Source organism: Aquarana catesbeiana, linkage group LG01 (assembly GCF_042186555.1).
Source record: "Aquarana catesbeiana isolate 2022-GZ linkage group LG01, ASM4218655v1, whole genome shotgun sequence".
NCBI classification, from domain to species: domain Eukaryota; kingdom Metazoa; phylum Chordata; class Amphibia; order Anura; family Ranidae; genus Aquarana; species Aquarana catesbeiana.
Genome location: NC_133324.1, coordinates 122666437 through 122682162, shown reverse-complemented (window position 1 = coordinate 122682162; position 15726 = coordinate 122666437). Strand labels below are relative to the sequence as shown.

The 15726-nt window shown below is 40.5% G+C and overlaps 2 protein-coding genes across 3 annotated transcripts in view; one reads left to right on the top strand and one right to left on the bottom strand.

Annotated features, from left to right (window-relative positions):
• SGTB (small glutamine rich tetratricopeptide repeat co-chaperone beta) overlaps positions 1-15726 on the bottom strand; it is a 464910-nt gene that overhangs the window by 206762 nt on the left and 242422 nt on the right. For both annotated transcript variants that reach the window (XM_073623529.1, XM_073623534.1), the window contains one exon: positions 11390-11507. The gene's annotated coding sequence lies outside the window, so the exon portion shown is untranslated. The remainder of the gene's footprint in view (positions 1-11389; positions 11508-15726) is intronic.
• NLN (neurolysin) overlaps positions 1-15726 on the top strand; it is a 144907-nt gene that overhangs the window by 71089 nt on the left and 58092 nt on the right. The window lies entirely within an intron of this gene.

The window sequence follows — 15726 nt, the reverse complement described above, 5'->3', positions numbered from 1 at the left end:
CTCTTTTCTTCTAATTGTAATGAGTGGCCCCGAGTCTTATTAAACTTACTTCTGCGAAAAAGTTTTATCCCTATTGTGGGGTCACCAGTACAGTATTTGTAAATTGAAATCATATCCCCTCTCAAGCGTCTCTTCTCCAGAGAGAATAAGTTCAACGCTCGCAACCTTTCCTCATAACTAAGATCCTCCAGACCCTTTATTAGCTTTATTGCCCTTCTTTGTACTCGCTCCATTTCCAGTACATCCTTCCTGAGGACTGGTGCCCAGAACTGGACAGCATACTCCAGGTGCGGCCGGACCAGAGTCTTGTAGAGCGGGAGAATTATCGTTTTATCTCTGGAGTTGATCCCCCTTTTTAATACATGCCAATATTCTGTTTGCCTTATTAGCAGCAGCTTGGCATTGCATGCCATTGCTGAGCCTATCATCTACTAGGACCCCCAGGTCCTTTTCCATCCTAGATTCCCCCAGAGGTTCTCCCCCCAGTGTATAGATTGCATTCATATTTTTGCCACCCAAATGCATTATTTTACATTTTTCTACATTGAACCTCATTTGCCATGTAGTCGCCCACCCCATTAATTTGTTCAGGTCTTTTTGCAAGGTTTCCACATCCTGCGGAGAAATTATTGCCCTGCTTAGCTTAGTATCGTCTGCAAATACAGAGATTGAACTGTTTATCCCATCCTCCAGATCGTTTATAAACAAATTAAATAGGATTGGTCCCAGCACAGAACCCTGGGGAACCCCACTACCCACCCCTGACCATTCTGAGTACTCCCCATTTATCACCACCCTCTGAACACGCCCTTGTAGCCAGTTTTCAATCCAGGTACTCACCCTATGGTCCATGCCAACGGACCCTATTTTGTACAGTAAACGTTTATGGGAACTGTGTCAAATGCTTTTGCAAAATCCAGATACACCACGTCTACGGGCCTTCCTTTATCTAGATGGCAACTCACCTCCTCATAGAAGGTTAATAGATTGGTTTGGCAAGAACGATTCTTCATGAATCCATGCTGATTACTGCTAATGATATCGTTCTTATTACTAAAATCTTGTATATAGTCCCTTATCATCCCCTCCAAGATTTTACATACTATTGATGTTAGGCTAACTGGTCTGTAATTCCCAGGGATGTATTTTGGGCTCTTTTTAAATATTGGTGCTACATTGGCTTTTCTCCAATCAGCTGGTACCATTCCAGTCAATAGACTGTCCTTTCAATGTTATATAATACCTGGTTGACCCTGCTTGTTTCTGTTTGTAAACTGACCACGCTAATCATGGCTGCCGATCCATGACAGCGTGGTCAGTTTACATGTTTCATCATCCTCCTTTCTGGGCACTCCCTGTCATTTTTGTTGTCTGTGTAAAGATGCTCCCCTACCCTCCTGCCTTGAATGACTAAGCATTCAGTACCTGCAGGCATCATTCCGGTATCAACATTTGAACAGCCACTCGATCAGTTCGGTGGGTGATGGAAGGGGATTACAAGGCCTGGTAGTGATCTCACCGGTGGCGACGGTGACATTGCACAGAGAGAGAGAGGGGCTGACCTTGTTCCTCCCTCTTTGTGACCCCGGAAACCGAAAGGGACAAGGATTCCTTCACTTACGGTTACGGCTCTTTGTTTACCTGGCCGTTAATGGCCGGAAAAGCAGCCAATCGGACCAATCTGTGTCTTGATCGACTGCATTGGAGGCCAGTGTGTAGATTTGGGGTCTAGATCTCTCCATAAAGAGGATCTGTCAAGGCCCATGCTGTTAAACAATGAAGAGTTAAAGAGTGTAAAAAAAAGTTTTAGACAAAATAAATAATATCTAAAAAACAAAAATTAAAGCGCCCCTGTGCTTATGCACAAATACAAACGCCAGACCTCCTGTGCATCCCTAAACTGGTAACCTGTAAAGGTGTTTAAAGTGTTGCCTATGAAGAATTTTAAGTACCGTAGTTTGGTGCCATTCTACGAGGGGATGAAATTTTTAAGTGTGACATGATAGCCATCTGTTTACTCAGGATAACATCATTTTTTATATTTTAGCAAAAAAATTGGTATTATATTGTGTTAGTGTTCAATGAAATTTATTAAAGTGTATTTTTCCCCCAAAAAACTGGGTATAAAAAATTGCAACACCCATCATTTTATTCCATAGGGCCTCTGCTAAAATTATATATAATTATAATATTTGGGGTTCTAAGTAATTTTCTAGCAAAATTTTTTTTTTTTTTACGTGTGTCAGAATTGGCCCAGTAGGCTAGTGGGTAAGGTGAGGGTGAATTCTCTCTTAGACTGTTGTCACCATATCAGATGTCCTTATTGGAAGGTTCGCCGTCACCTCCTCTTCTGGAGACAGGACAAAGTGGGTAAATCTCCCCAACAAAGAAACAGATGAAAGAACACACACAGGTTTTAACTCTCCCTTGTCCCTCTATCTACAACAAAGAAAATATGGGGTGTTAGTTTTCTTCTGGTCCTAATTCAGTCTGCCTTTTGTTAAAGAAGAAAGGGGTTTGGAGAAACGGGATGCCTTAGTGTTACTACTTGACTTCAATCTGCAATCTTCATTTCATATACAATTTAAAATTTGTACCCCAGTAAATCATGCTAAGATGTATTCTAGATTTTATATCACACAGTGAAAGACTTAAAGTGATGCTAAACATACAATGTTATATTGCCAATATACCTTCTATTTATGTATAAAGATCATGCCACTGTATTTATTTTAATATAAAAAAGCATCCGAGGTCCTTATTTAATAATAATTATTCATTAATTATTCATAGGCGTTTGCTGTTCACATGAGGTTTCCCTGGTCTTTTCTGTCCTCTGGGAGTGGAATTTCTAGTACTCTGCTGATGTACGAATTTGTGCCTTTACAGCGGTCATTGGTGCTGTGTCAGACACATGATATGGTATTAACTGAGAGTGTGGATAAGTTAAAAAAATAGATATATTCTTCAATCAGCATAACATGCAGAAATTCCTATGTTTGATAGGAAGTATCTTGTTGCCAGTATAGGGTGAGTGAAAGAAAAAAAAAAAATTGTTGCGCTGTTACAGCAAATTGGCCTGTGCTTGTTAGGGGTTGTTTTTCAAACACATAAAGCCCACACACTAAGGCCCCTTTCACTCCATGGAGTGGATTCCGCTTGCTTAACAGGGGATCGCTCTGCTGATCTCCGCTGAGCAGGCGGATGACAGGTCAGGTCCTGTCCGCTCCGCTGTACAGAGCGGACACAGACACAGTCCCGCTCTCCTCTGTGGGAAAATTGGATGGAATTGGACCGCCTGTCCGTTTCCATCCTATCCTATCCTATCCGATCCGTCAGACGGATGGAAAATAGGACTACCATCTGTCTGGTTTTTGCGGGCAGAATCGGATCAGTTAGTGCCGCGTGTCAGCGAATATGTGTATGCTGACATCCGCCGCTCCATAGAAAAGACTGCAGGGTGCGATCAGGTCTGCCTGAAACACTGACAGGCGGACCTGATTGGACAGCCTGTGCAAAAAGGCCCATAGGTTTTTGGAATGGTGGGTTACCATTTTTACAGTTTACAAAAATATTACAGGGGAGAGTTACTAAACCTGAAGCACTCAGAATCTGGTGTAGCTGTGCATGGTAGCCTAACAGCATCTAACTTCAGCATATTCAATTAAATCAGAGTTCCACCCATAAGTGAAACTTCTGCTGATTTGGCACCTGGGGGGGGTAACCTGTTTTTGACAGGTACCCTTCCCCACTTCCTGGAAAGGGCACCCCCCCCCCTCCTTCCCCCGATGCCAGGCCAATTAGAAAGCACAGCACACTTTGCACATGCGAAGTGGGGAACTGGCTGTGAAGCTGAAAGGCTTCACTGCCGGTTTTCCTTACGACGGATGGCAGCAACAGCACCCGACAGCCTATCCGAAAAGCGGCTGGGGTGTCAACATTGCGGGCTCCCTGGACAGGTAAGTGTCCTAATAATAAAAGTCAGCAGCTACAAATACTGTTTTCTTTTCCCAGGTGGAACACCGCTTTTAAGCTTTATACAATAAAACCTGTAAACTGGTTTCTCTGCAGAGCTGCACCACATTTTGGACACTCCTGTTTTAGTAAACCTTCCTTAGTGTTTTAGTGCTAAATACATCCTAATTGCTGGAAAGGGGGTTTCTCATTCAGCCCTTTGCAGAAAAGGTCTCCTTTATGCAAACAGCACCCTCTAGTGGTGGCCAGGAACAGATTGTGTACAGCAAAAATAGATGCAAAGACAGATATACTCTACCAGATAAGGAATTTATCAGTAAGAAAATTATAGACTCTCTGACTTTTTTAGTTGCAGACCTAGAGTGTACAAAGTACTCCCTAAATAAAAATGCAACAATGTACCCTGGGTGTGCCTCGTACACCTTGCTCCATTTTTCCCACTGCAAAGTGTCGGCACTATTATCAGCAAGTCTCCAGCCCCTCCTATGTAAATGGAAAATTAAACTTTGTTTGAAAGGTACATTCAAATTACAATGTGACAACAATATATTTACATCATATTTGCACTCCTTTATTTATGTGGGGATCTAAGGAATACATGTTATTCATATTTAACCCATATTATTACTAAGGGTCTTTTCTTCCAGTAATATTTAAACTTTAAAAAAAAAAAAAAAGTATTTTTATTTTTTTCCTGTGACATGTCTCTGAAGGTTGGGGGGTGGGGGGGGGGGGCATCTTCCGCTCATATCACCTAGGGTGATCAGAAATAGGTACCCGCCCCCCAGAAAAAAAGAGTTTACTTTTGTGGCAGAGGGAGGAGGAAGACCAGCGAAACGTCCGAATTTAAGTGAAGTTCAATTTAGTTTCTAAATAACTTTAGCATGCTTTGTTCCAGAAACATGATTTTAGTGTCCTTATAAACATGACAAACTTTATCCAAACATTATAAACAAAACAACTTCTTTTTTAAAATGACCACTGGTAAAAAATAATAAAAATAGTTTTTTGTTACATATTTTTGTATATAAATTGAACATTTATCCCAAAAACACGATATATTTATTAATTAACTTGAGTAGTAACATTGTTTTATGTTTACTATTTTTATTCAATTTTTAGTACAAAGTACCAAAAATGTCATAACAATACAAAAAAAGAAAAAAAAAAAATCAAAGCCAGGGGTAGTTATCCTGAAATATACAAAAAAAAAAAAAAAAAAATTAAAAATCCAGAGGGATTCCATATACCTCACATTGTACTTATAATTACCAGCTTTCATTGCATAAACAGGGTAAGAAAATATAAGACAAGCCCTAATCTTTAAAGTAGTAACATTGTTTTGTGTAAAATATACTTAGCACCCTGTCAGGTTTTTGCTGCGGTCTGATATATATATATATATATATATATATATATATATATATATATATATATATATATATATATATATATATATATATATATTTTTAGATTTGTAAATTCGTATTCTTTCTGAAGGTATTACTATGTGTGTGTGTACTGTATGTGCAATATATGTATGGTGTGTTTGTGTGTGTGTATGTATGTGTGTGTGTGTGTGTATATATGTGTGTGTATGTATATGTGTGTGTGTATGTATGTATATATATATATATATATAGCTTTTAAATGTATAGTGTTTTGTATATTTTATGTTATCTTTTTCAGTATATTTTATTACTTGTTTAAAATCAAGAATAACTTTTATTGAACAAATTCAGGTGTACAGTTTCCAGAAATGCTCACATTTCAGTACAGAACTGAAAAAATGGTGGTGAACTGTGCACCCTTTGGGTATATTGTACAATAAAGTGCATAGTACAATAATGTAAACAACCACTGGGTGTCCCCAGTGGGTGATAGTAACAATACTATACAAATGTAATAAACAATTTTATATAGTGCAAATGAATGAGCTTAGAAATGACCACCCAATATTCAGGTGGATACAAAAATGTGTACAATGTCCAAAGTATAAGTGTATAAATATTCATCAAATAATTCCAATGGTGCAGTGATCTCGTGGATCTCAACAAACAAGTGACTGTAAATCTTCCTCCACCAACATCGGTCACTGTCTACTCACCAGATATACATGACCCCTATTACAGAAGTCATATACAGCATTAGGGTGCAAAATGTTCCCCTGATCCGTCACCGTACCCGGAAATGGAGCCTCCCAATCGATCATCAAAAGAAAGGACACCCTGCCAAATCTTCTAACAATAGGATCAAAAAATGAAAAGAACAATCTCCCATGGTGAAGTATGTTTTATTAAAATTAAGCGCTAAAAACACTTTAACAAGTGTACAAAGTTTAAAAGAGCAAGTAGATGCGGGGACATCATTATGCACTCCACCTGCGATTCACTGTGGGCGGAAGTGACGGGTCACACTCGACCGCATCCAACGCGTTTCATCAGCACATCTGACGTCAGGGGTCACATGACTCATCACCTCCAATGGTTATATACTGTCGCACAATAAAGGATCTCCAATCCAATCCTCGTAATTCGTGAACAATTTTACTTTACTTTTTATTTTTTTTGAAAATTATTTTTATTGAAAAATGTCACTGTGTAGGTACAAAACAGGGCCATTGGGGCATACCCCGGCCAACAATTTACTTATACTTAAAACAGGGATGTACTGTTTGACCCACTTCTCAACTAATTTACACTAAATTAATATTCTAAAAATAAATATCCTTTTTTATTATTGCATATAGTTGGCATGCGACACCTATTTTCCATTCCCGAATTAAAGTGGTTAACCCACTTTCATAAATTTACATACTCGGTTCTGTCTCTTAATGCAGTGCCCCCCTCCGTCTGTGTGTGTGCTGTTAAAAAAAAATCCTCCTTTACTGTATCTCACGGCGGCTCCCGGCGTGATTGTGACCGGCCGTGTCTCCTCTCTGCCGTCTGACAGAAGCAGCGGGAGGGGCCACGATTCCCCTGCTGTCAGTGGGACACGAAGAGAGGAGACACGGCTGGTCACTTGATCACCGGGAGCTGCTGTGAGATACGGTAAAGGAGGAATTTTTTTAATAAAACAGACAGGGGGCACTGCATTAGGAGACCGAACGGATAGTATACAGCTAAATTTGTTGTTCCTGCAGCAGGAGGGGTTTGGGGAGGCACTGTCACTAGCTGACATGCAGAGAGGGGAGGGGGGAGGACACACACACACAGGAGAGAAGGCTGCGGATGATGGAGGCACGTAAACTGACCACAGTGTCAGGTCTCAGCAGCCATGATTATCATGGCCAGTGTACATAGGGTAGGGGAGAAACTGGCAAGATCAGCCAGGTTTTTTTAGGTGTTACAGGAGTCCAAATTACACAGCACAAGCACTGTGCTGTATACAATGCTTTAACCACTTGCCGACCGGGCCATAGCCGAAAGACGGCTGCAGCGTGGTCAGCTAGTTCTGGGTGGACGTCCTCCCAGAATACTGCTCTCGCGCGCCCCCTGGGGCGCGCACCCGAGAACTTCCGTGGCATCACGTATCACGGTAAACGGCTGCTGATCGCGGCCGTTTACCATGTGATCGCTCCGTCAAATGACGGAGCGATCACATGTCAACAGACCGGCGTCATCTCATGACGCCGGTTCCTCCCTCCCCTCTCTGTACCGATCGGTACAGTGCGAGGGGAGAGGGGGAGGGATCGGATGGCTGCACCGCTGTGGGCTGCATGTGTAGTGCCCACAGCGGTGCTCAGTGACAATTAGTCACATCCATCCATCCCTCCGTGCTCAGCCATCCCTGCATAATGCCCTGCAATACTCTGCATAATGCCCTGCAATACTCTGCATAATGCCCAGCAATACTCTGCATAATGCCCAGCAATACTCTGCATAATGCCCAGCAATACTCTGCATTATACCCCGCAATACTCTGCATTATACCCCTGCAATACTCTGCAATATACCCGGCACTACTCTGCAATATACCCGGCACTACTCTGCATTATACCCCGCAATACTCTGCATTATACCCCGCAATACTCTGCAGTATACCCGGCACTACTCTGCAATATACCCGGCACTACTCTGCAATATACCCGGCACTACTCTGCAGTATGCCCCGCAATACTCTGCAATACTCTGCAATATACCCTGCAATATACCCTGCACTACGCAATACTCTGCAATTTTTAACCAGTTCCCGCCCACAGTCATATGACGTCCTTGACTTTGAGCGGGGATATCTGAATGATGCCTGCAGCTACAAGCATCATTCAGATATCAGCTTTTTCAGCCGGCGATTTCCTACACCATAAGAATGATCATAGTGGCTGCTCCACTGCTTGATCGTTCTTATGGGAGGCGAGAGGGGACGCCCCCCCTTCCCGCCACCCTCTGGTGCTTCTACCGACTCACCGCTACGATCAAAGCCAAGATCGTTTTTTTTTATTTCAGGCTTCCCAGCCTAGAGGTGAGATGTGGGGTCTTATTGACCCCCATATCTCACTGTAAAGAGGACCTGTCATGCCATATTCCTATTAAAAGGATGTTTACATTCCTTGTAATAGAAATAAAAGTGATCAAAAATTTTTATGGGGGGGAAAAAAGTGTCAAACTAAAATAAATAAAGTAAAATAAACAATAAAAAAAAAAAAAATTTTTTAAAGCGCCCCTTTCCCTGTGTGCTCACATGCAGAAGCGAACACATACGTAAGTACCGCCCACATATGAAAACGGTGTTCAAACCACACATGTGAGGTATCACTGCGAACGTTGGAGCGAGAGCAATAATTTTGGCCCTAGACCTCCTCTGTAACTCAAAACATGTAACCAGTAAAAAATTTTAAAGCGTCACCTATGGAGATTTTTAAGTAGCCACGTTTGGCACCATTCCACGAGAGTGTGCAATTTTGAAGGGTGACATGTTAGGTATCTATTTACTCGGCGTAACTTCATCTTTCACATTATGCAAAAACATTGGGCTAACTTTACTGTTTTTTGTTTTTTTTTTTAAAGCACAAAACTGTTTTTTTTCCAAAAAAAAGTGTTCGAAAAATTGCTGCGCAAATACCGTGCGAGATAAAAAGTTGCAACAACCGCCATTGTATTCTCTAGGGTCTTTGCTAAAAAAAATATATATATAATGTTTTGGGGTTCTATGTAATTTTCTAGCAAATAAATTATTATTTTTACATGTAGGAGAGAAATATAAGAATTGGCCTGGGTGCTCCAGAATGCCTGGAGGTGCTCCGTGCATGTTGGGCCTCTGTATGTGGCCACGCTGTGTAAAAGTCTCACACGTGGTATCACCGTACTCGGGAGTAATAGCAGAATGTGTTTTGGGGTGTAATTTTTTGTATGCATATGCTGTGTGTGAGAAATAACCTTCTAATATGACAATTTTGTGAAAAAAAAAAGAAAAAAAAATCTTGATTTTGCAAAGAATTGTGGGAAAAGATGACAATTTCAAAAAAACTCACCATGCATCTTTCTAAATACCTTGGAATGTCTTCTTTCCAAAAAGGGGTAATTTGGGGGGTATTTGTACTTTTCTGGCTTGTTAGGGTCTCAAGAATATAGATAGGTCGTCAGTAATTCAGGTGTGATCAATTTTCAGATATTGGCACCATAGCTTTTGGACTCTCTGACATTCACAAAGACCAAATAATTTACACCAAGTTGTACTTATTTTTACCAAAGATATGTAGCAGTATAAATTTTGGCCAAAATTTACAAAGAAAAATTACTAATTTGCTAAATTTTATAACAGAAACAAAGAAAAATTCATTTTTTTTACCAAATTTTCAGTCTTTTTTTCTTTTATAGCGCAAAAAATAAAAAACCCAACGGTGATTAAATACCACCAAAAGAAAGCTCTATTTGTGTGAAAAAAAGGACAAAAATTTCATATGGGTAAAGTGTTGTATGACTGAGTAATTGTCATTCAAAGTGTGAGAGCACCGAAAGCTGAAAATTGGTCTGGTTAGAAAGGGGGTTTAAGTGCCCAGTGGTCAAGTGGTTAAAGGAGCAGGATCCGTTCTCTTTGGGGGGGGGGGGTTAACAAACACTTTAAGTTCAACCCTCATCTTAGAGTAATGAGTGTGGTGGATGATGGTGCCATCATGTGGTGATTCATGATATAGCCTTACCATGATATAGTCTTACCCCAATTATGGGGAACAGTTTCCCATATTGCATAATATTAATTAGATTGAATTTGATTTAGAGCACCTTGTACAATATGATTATACATTACATAGATAAATGCAATTTAATAATTGGACAGAAAACAGTTCCAATCTATATCAACATTGATACCCGCATGACTGAGTGTATTTAATCTAAAAATCAATTGTTTCATTTCTAGATAACCTTTGGTCAGGTTTTCCCCCTCTCCAATGGGATTCTACCTGATCAATGCCAAAAAAGGTGGCTAAACTCGGATTCTTGTTATGATGCACCCTGAAATGGTTTGAAAGGCTATGCTTAGCCTTTCAATTAAGCACAATAATCAATGAATAGCCTTTCAAACCAATTCAGGGTGAATCATAACAAGAATCCGAGTTTAGCCACCTTTTTTGGCATTGATCAGGTAGAACCCTATTGGAGAGAGGGAAACATGACCCAAAGGATATCTAGAAATGAAAATGAATGGATTTTTAGATTAAATACACTCAATCCTGCGGGTATCAATGTTGATATAGATTTGAACTGTTTTTTGTCTAATTATTTTAATTGCATTTATCTATGTAATAATAAGCACCCTTTCAGCCTTTTGGTATAATGCATCTCATTAAACCCTTGTCTCCCGCTTTTCCTCAAGCAAACAGACATAGTCACATCCTCACGTTCTTAGCTCCATCGCTCGACTGGTCTCTCGAGTACAGCCACTTGGTTTTTATTCATGGACAACGAAAGGAAATGACCAACAGGAAGTCATGGCCCCAACAGCCAATCGCTTCCTCCATGCAAAATGACATCACAGGAAATGACCACACGGGAAATGACAACACTAAAGGGGAGGGCATCCACAGGAGTGGGAGGGAGAAGTGCACGTCTCATCCACTTGAGGCATGTACACTGCCCTCCGCCCAGCCATATGCATGCACATCCACCATCTTGGACAGCATGGAGCCCACTCAATACTGCTCAGAGTAACCAGTATCTAGTGAGATCATTCTGCTTGTTCCTACAGGCTTGAGAAGATCTGCGGAGACATTGCTACTGCTGTTGTCAATGTATGGTACGAGTATATTAACAAGGCAGATATCAATGTCCTCTTATTAAAGCAGATGTGTATCCAAAAGGGATAGCATAGCCACAACAGAGATATAATATGTTTCTCTCATTATGCGGACTTCGCTTCTCTAATGTGCATATACATTTGAAGGCAAGAAGCCCAGCGCATTGTGCTTGATACTTACAAACCGGCAAACGCCCACACACACAGAGAATACGTCTCCAAGGCCATGAGAAGGTTTTCACACTGACGGCTTTACTGCTGGTCCCGATTCAACCCAAGTGCGCTTTGCTAGAGTTCTCCTAGGTTAAATCAGACACAGGGAGACAGATGACAATCTATAAAACACATATAATAAAATGTACACAACAGTGGTCATTTCTATGCTCATTCATTTGCAATAATATTATAATATAATTAATAATTTAATTCAATTTTATAATTGTTTATCGCATTTGTATAGTATTGTTACTATTGCCCTCTGGGGACACCCAGTGGTTGTTCACATTATTGTACTTTGCACTTTATTGTACAATATACCCTAAGGGTGCACGGTTCACCACAATTTTTAAATTTTTTCACTTTTATAGGTATTAACCTTACAAGAGCAGCCCCTATCTATATAATTTTAATTTTTACACACCTTTGCACAGGTAGGGAATAACAGTTACTCCTCTATTTACAGTACAAAGCCGAGATGTACATTAATAAAACATGCAATATTGCAAAGCTACTTTCAAGATTTGGCCATCTAAAAAAGAACATAACATTACCCACCTAATGGCCAGAATTGTCAGTTATGGTATAGTTGTCACTAGGGCTGCAACTAACGATTATTTTCATAATCGATTAGTTGGCCGATTATTGTTTCGATTAATCGATTAATCGGTTAATAACCTTAAAAAAAAAAAAAAAAGTGTGGCGTATAATTTAGTTAATATGTAAAGTTTAAAAAAAAGGCAATTTATTCTTAAATATCTCTATTAAGCGGTAAATATAACTAACTATATGGTTAGGGAGCAAAATATCTAATCCACTCTGAGAATAACAGACAGAAGAGATATACCTATATACTATTAGAGGAGTTATACTGTATAAATTGTTAGAGAAGAGATATACTGTACATACTATTAAAGGGTGAATCTGATAAACATTTTCAGACTCAGAGATCAAATGTCTTCCTTCAAAAAAAAATTTCATTTTGTTCATGTTCATGTTCGTTCGGTTTTCTAATCATTAGTGGGGTCAAGTCGACGTTCATTTTCAACCACAGTGACGGAAAAATTTTGAAATAGAAAACTTCTTGGTCAAAGGAATTTTCAGACAGTGTATGTGGTTTTCGTTCAGAAATTACATTCATTTTAAAAACAGAATGTTAAAAACAAGTGAAAATTTCAAACAACATTCTTTCATTCAGCGAATGTACAAAGATTTTTCGTCTGAATATTCTCATGTGAAAATTAATCCGTGTGGCCAGCATAAGGCTCGGTACACACCTAGGCAGTTTGCTTTTGATCTGTTTCTGCAGTGCTTTTTGGTGTGCGTTTTGATTTGTGCGCACATGATTTTGCGGCGAGTTGCGTTTTTGCTTTTTTTTTGGCCAATTTGTTGTTGGGCAGATTAAAAAACACAAATTGCTGCAAAAACGCATGAAATGCTTTTCTGCAGCTTCTCCATTGAAGTATATTGAACCAAAAGAGCACAGTTTTTGCGTTTAAAAAAAAAGTCCCTGACCCTTTCCAATACACAGTGGCTGAAAAAAGCATAGATGTGAACATGGGAAACCATGTTAATGAACTGCAGTGCGCTTCTGCAAAAAAGCACCAAAAAACACATAGATGTAAACCAGGTCTAAGACGTTTAGTAACATAATGGGGTTAAAAAAACTAAAATTAGCCCTTTATAGTACAATTAAAAAAAAGCAGATAATCACTACTGTAAGGGGTTCATTTTTTACTGTAGAACCGTGAAAGTAACATCTACAGTAGCGATTATTTGCTCTTTTTGTACTATAAAGGGCTCGTTTTAGTTTTTTTTAACCCCATTATGTTACTGGCCGATTAATCGATTATGAAAATAGTAATCGATTAATTTCATAATCGATTAGTTGTCGATTAATCGATTAGTTGTTTCAGCCCTAGTTGTCACATTGTCGTACTCCAGAAACAGATATTAGAAAGCAACACTAAGACATCCTACCCCAATATCCTATCCATAACCAAATCTACTGAAGCCAATACCCTATATTGAATTTAGCAGGGCATCCTCAATGCTGATGACTCCTCAATGCTGATGACTCATTCATATCTAAGGGTGGTACCCATTCCTTAAATGGGATGTAAACCCTGTGAAGTGAACAGCCCCAGATGATGCACAGAGATGAAACAAATCTCCCTACATAAGTTTTACATGTATATCTGCTGTCTTTCCCTTTCTACACTCTTTAGAAAGTGCACATAGTGTTAGAAATCTTGTTTCCTCTTCCAACAGTGGGTGTGAAGTCTGGGCTTACATTGTGTGTGAGCTGATTGGAGGAAAGGCACACACCCCCACTTCACATAGGCAGATGAACGAAGAAACTTGCAGAGCTGCAGTCTGAATAGACAAGCTCTCTGCTTATCTATCTCTAAGCACCCTCCCCGACACAAATTTTCAGCTGCTTTTATCTTGTGTGTAGGAGAGCATGTCAGAAGTTATCATGCCCAAGTTATCATGCCCCAGAGGAACGGAGCAGCAGACAGACATGGCACTAAGAGTTTTGGAGAGAGATAAGTAAACACTATAGATATGTGCCTAGGTAAATATTTGTGAATGGGCTTTACAACCACTTTAAGGGAAGGAGAGGAAGTGCTTTTTCAGTGATGTGAAATAACTTTATGTGCCTTAAACAGGGCTGTGGAAACAGCTTCCTTAGTACAGGCATCCAGTATGATATCTGCAACAAACAGTAAACCACGCCTGGGGTTAGAGCGAATGTCTGTTTAGAATACTCTGTTAAAGTGGTTGTAAACCCTTTTGTGTTACTTTTACCTATAGGTAAGCCTAGAATAAGGCTTACTTATAGGTAGTGGAAATATCTCCTAAACATGCGCCGTTTAGGAGATATTTCCCTTGTAGTGCGCCGATGTCATCGGCACATGCGCTGTAAAGCAACGGACCTCACTGGCCGTTTCTTCCCCAGCGTGTGCCGTGACTGATGGCTCACACGCGCATGACGTGATGCAGCTCCGGACAGTCACAGAACTGGAGTCCGCGACCCCGGAAGGAAGAGGGGCGAAGATGGACGTGGCCTGCACGGGGGGACAGGTAAGTGGCACATAATGGGCTAGTATGCGATGCATACTAGCCCATTATGCTTTTAATTTGCAGGGTTTGCATGGAGACAAAGAGGAAGTAAAACCCATCGGGGTTTACTTTCTCTTTAACAGTAGCAAGAATGGATTCCCAGTACTTGTGCAACTTGGGGCATTGCCACAACATATGTGTTAAATCCCCAAGATCCCTGCTACATTTAGGGCCAATCAGGTCCGACAGAAGTCACATCTTAAACAATGTTAACGGGGTATAATGCACATGTTTTATTACTTTAAAAAATAACTCTCACAAGAAGCTTGAAAATGCCTATTTATTCCCCCAGGGGACCTTGTGCACATAACAGCTGTCCCGATTAAAATCGGTGCTGTGGTTTGTAAATAAAGCGCCGTTTTTATTACTGTCAGTACTGACTGTAATTCCTCCCCAGGCAGAAGCTTAAATTAAGAAGCAGAAGCCAGCACATGCTGGAGATATTAGGCTCAGTATTTTAACAGTAAGCACGGATGTAGTATTAAGAGGGGTCTGTGAATGGTTGTGGAGGGCTGCAGGACTTAGAGAGGCTGTGACTTAAAGTGATTGTAAAGCTTTGGTTTTTTATTTTTTATTTTTTTTAAATAACAAACATGTCATACTTACCTCCACTGTGCAGTTTGTTTTGCACAGAGTGGCCCGATCACCCCCTTCTGGGGTCCCTCGGTGGCGCTATCAGCTCCTCCCCGCATTATATAACCCCCTAGGAGAAGCGCTCTCCCAGGGGCTTACCTTGCGGGTGTGCTCCCGAGTCCAGCATTTGTATCCATAGACGCAGAATGTAGGACTCGGCCCTGTCATTGGATTTGATTGACAGCAGCGGGAGCCAATGGCTGCGCTGCTAACAATCTATCCAATCAAGAGCCGAGAACCCCAGATAGAGAGGAAGAGCGCCTCTCCGCAGTGGGAATTACGGGGCTCAGGTGAGTAAAACGGGGGGGCGGTCACTGTCAGAAGTTATTTCACCTTAATGCATAGGATTCATTAAGGTGAAAAAACACAAGGGTTTACAACCCCTTTTAAGTTCTGCTTGTACCTTCACCATAGGAATGCCCATAATTTGGGCTTACACCAAGGGTAGCGCTACAGTCAACACTGACAGACAAAATTAAAGCACAGGGGATGAATCTCCAAAGTAATATATAAAATGGACACCAGAGGGCACAATCTGAGTGC